This window comes from Dipodomys spectabilis, unplaced genomic scaffold (assembly GCF_019054845.1).
Source record: "Dipodomys spectabilis isolate Male_0828 unplaced genomic scaffold, ASM1905484v1 ptg000191l, whole genome shotgun sequence".
Classification (NCBI taxonomy): Eukaryota; Metazoa; Chordata; class Mammalia; order Rodentia; family Heteromyidae; genus Dipodomys; species Dipodomys spectabilis.
In genome coordinates, this window is record NW_024870868.1 from 2,175,429 (window position 1) to 2,179,748 (window position 4,320).

At 32.3% G+C, this 4,320-nt stretch overlaps 1 pseudogene; it reads right to left on the reverse strand.

Annotated features, from left to right (window-relative positions):
* Nucleotides 1-2,465: 2,465 nt before the first annotated feature.
* On the reverse strand, nt 2,466-2,565 carry LOC122121625 (annotated as a pseudogene).
* Nucleotides 2,566-4,320: the final 1,755 nt, after the last annotated feature.

Consider the following 4,320-nt stretch of genomic DNA (forward strand, 5'->3'; position numbering starts at 1 on the left):
AGTTACATAAATAAGTACATTTCTTATGGAAGGAACATTGTTATCTCTTCCATCGATTTTTTTTTGTATGCTCAAAAAAAGAACTACTGATGCTTTTGCTGTTGCTATTGATCAATGGGTACTTTTGCTTTCTTTGTTCATGCATTTTTATAAGAAAATTTATATGCAGAGGGTTTACAATTACTTAAGTCATCTAAAGAGTACACTTCATTTAATTTTCTAAATTTCAAATTTTGAACTTAAATATTTTCTTCTGTTTCTTTAGGGTAATTCTTTTTTCAGAGTTGTAGGACTAGTTAATATAATTTTGCATGATTTTTACACATGTAAATTATTCAGACACATATATTTTGTTTTTAAAATATTTATAATGTGAATATTTAAACATTATTTTTTTGAATTTTTTTCCTGAGGTAATCACAAGTCATATATATGTCTAGTTACTTTAAAAAATACTCTTACTACTTGGCACCAGGGGCTCCCACCTCTACTCGTAACTACTGAGGAGGCTTAAGAATAGAACCAGGCCGAAAGTTTAGTGGACCTCCTTCTCAATCTATAGCTGGGTGTATTGGATCATTTCTACCACACTGCACTATCTACAGGCTAAGATTGGAAGGACTGTGGAATCCAGGCCAGCCAAGGTAGGAAGTTAGACAAGTTGGTCTGCAACTCTGATGCCATTGATGATGGGAAGGCAGATCAGGTGCATGTTCTTGTGGAAAGGAAACCCCTATCCTAAAATTAACCACTGATATGACGCCTGCCTAGCAAGAGCAATAACTCAAGTCGAAATCCCCACAGTTTCCCACAACCAAAATAAGTATATACATTAACATACAAAAACTTAGTAGAATCTGTTCTTTGCTCTAATATCAGCTTTATCTGATTATCATATGATGTGACAGAATAGGTTCTTTATTAAACTTAAGATATATTTTAAAAGACCTAGAAAATTCTTTCTCACTTATTAAGTGCAAATGTATGGCAAATTGTCTCATTTCTTACATATTTGAATATCACTATAAATTCAGCTTATGATTATTATGAATAGTAACATATTCTGATTAATTACTTTACTTTGTAACAGTTTTTAAACTTTTTGCTTCTCTACTGAAGTTTAATTATTAAACCAACGTCAACTACTGGGGAAATACATGGACATCTCATTCCAACTGGTACTCAAAGTCTCTGGTTAGGCAATTCTGATGAAGACAAGGAAGAAGATGAAAAAGTGAGGAATGGTATCATTTGTAAGAAAAAAATGCAGAAGGATCCAAGCAAATTTCTTCTTTGGGCTGCTGAAATTAATCGGCTTTCTACAGTGTGGCGAAAACTTTCCAAAAAGGCCACTTGTGTGAATACTAGGGATGACGATGAGTACACTGCTCTTCATCAGGAAACCTACAGTTGACACTGAGACATTGTCCATGAGTTGGTGGCTCGAGGCAGATATTCATGCAATAACTGTGAATGGCTGGACACCCCTGCACAGTGCTTATACGTGGAATAATACCAGTGTGGCTTCTTTCTTACTTCATCATGATGCAGATACCAATGTCTAAACGAAAGGCCTCTTGACCTCCTTGCATCTTGCTGCTGGGAATAGAAACAGCAAAGATACGTTTGATCTCCTTCTTCTGAACCATTATTTTAAACCAGGTCTGAAGAACAACTTGGAAGAAACTGCATTTGATACTGCCAAAAGATAAGTATGTATGACTACCTCTTTGAAGTTATGAAAGGCTGTACAAATTGTTCTCCTATGTCTTAATGATTTGGTTAAGTTACTTAAATTTAAAAAATGCCAGTCCATCCTTTGTCTCTGTACAAAATATTTTCACAATACAAAGCAACAGCAATATCTTACTTTAAAAATTCATGGATTCCATGGTATTCTTCCAAATGAATTGCCTGACTTTGATGTCAAAATATATTCAAGAGTTGTTTGTATACATCTATAATGATTTCTGTAGAGCTTGTGATTTTTAAAATCAGAAATAATTTTACCATATCTGTTGAAATGAGTAGTACAGAACCTGAAGATATTTCTGGTGCTTGTCTGAAGAAAGTATATTTTAACATATTCTGTATTCTGTTTGTAAAATGTCCAAATCTATTTCATTCTCTCCTAGATATAATACTTTGAATACTACATTGTTATATATTATATAAATTCATAAATAAATGTGTCCTTACAGATTGCATTCCATATAAAAACAGTTTAAGATTCTTTTTTCTCCTAGGTCCTTATAGTATTTTATTTCTTTGGGATAAAATTAAAATGTTATCTAATTTCAAAAATTTTGTAAAGGTTATGCTATGTAAAGACCTTTCTAAGGTGAAGATTTAATACACTGATATTAAACTAACTTTTAATTATATGAATCACATATGTTGTTAAACTTGTATTTTTGTAATCAACTTTTTAATAACTGTTTGTCATTTCTACCAACTGAAGAATGAAAAATATGGAATAATTCGCATATTTTCATATCATCCTTGTCCAAGTGGCATGTTAATCTCTATATTGTTGTAATTTATGTATATGTGCTGCCGAAGCATGTAGTATCCTGTAAATTTAAGTAGTTAATGATGCAGTCTCTATACAGGCATATATCCTTGGTTGTTTATTTGTAACAAGGAAACCTTATTGTTACTAACAATGCTATTGATCTTATTTCTCTGAAATTCTGTGTATAGTGGAAAAAACATATTGTTCGGTAGATAGCTCAAACTTGCATTTTTTGCCAATGACTATTTTAAGTCTTTTTCATTTTAAATTTGATCATACTTTGAAGCCTTTATAGCTAGGTTCAAAGAGATGGCTTTTCAAGTACTTATTTATCAACTGAGTTAGCTTTGTGGAGCTAATGGATTCAAAGTAAGCCTTGCTGAAGAGCTACTTCTAAACTTTTGCAGCTTAAAATTTCCCAAATGAGGTCTTACTGGCACAAATGTCTACTGACCCTTTACCCTTCTTCCATGTAGTAACAGACCAAACAGAATATCTTACCCTGACAGCAAAGATTATCTTACTGGAACAAAACTAATCTTAGTTACAAGGGATCATAGAGAAATAAACAGTTCTGACTAGAAAGTATTTTATCAAAATGTAGTTGTTTATTATACCTACCATTTCAAAAATAGCTAAAGCCAAGAAGGTGAAAAAAAATGTTTTTATGCATTATTGTCCTGACCTGTCTACCATCCAACCAGATAGGAACATACACTACTGAATTTCTATCACTAAATATTTCCATAGATCCAGGAGAAGTCCATATTTTTCTCCTTGATATTAGGCCTTACATTGGTAATGTTTTAGTCACAGTGTTTCCTCTTGCCTCTAGGCTGTAAATCTACAAATGGTAAAGCTTTAGGTCTAACTCTACCAAACTCTGAGGTAGAGATAATGGAATAATACTGTAAAACAGAGTTGCCTTTGATACCTTAACCACAACAGAACAATGAAAAACATTTCTTATATTACATATAGTTATATATTTTGTATTTATATGTGCTAATTTTATGTTTCACACAATGAAACTTACTAGAATTAATCGATAATTTGACAAATAAATTGATATTTATTATAATAAATAGATTGGAATATAAATAATTAGGTTTAGAATATATATTAGAATATAAGAAGTATCAGTGCAATGTCTTCGGTATAAACTTGTGATACCTTCCAAGTGTTCTTAGTCTACTGAATTCACATGGTAAAAAAAAATGTTGTTTTCCTCTAATCTGCAAGGGATTTTACTCTGCTGCTCTGTATATTGTTTTAACTCGCTGGACCAAGAATGGTTTTCTCCATATTTCTGATCATACCCAAATTTTGCTGATATGATGTCCAAAGGGTATTATTATTCTACAGGACCCACGCGTCCTAGATCCCAGGTTCCAGTTATCTGCATCATCAGATAACAAGGGCAAGTCTTCTCACCTAGGCCCATGCAACATGCCAACAGAAAGTAATTGAAGACTCATCTTAACTTCTCATTTCCTATAATAATTTAGGGCCCCAATTACACAGGGTTTAGCAGTAAGTAGGTAGTAGAAAATATTATCCCATGTAAAATAAAATAATCACAAACCATTGTACAAAGCCATTTATAAAAACTGCTAGTTAGCCAAACATTCTAAGCCATTTTTAAACTTTCTTGTTGACTAAAGATTAATCTTCCAAATGGATAAGAATAAAATCAGGTCTAGGTCCTTCACATCTCCAGTCTTTCAAATTGTTATTGCAGATGAATTAATTATGGAAATATAAGCTGATATCAGTTCAAGTATATGCAGGTTTGAAATGCCATG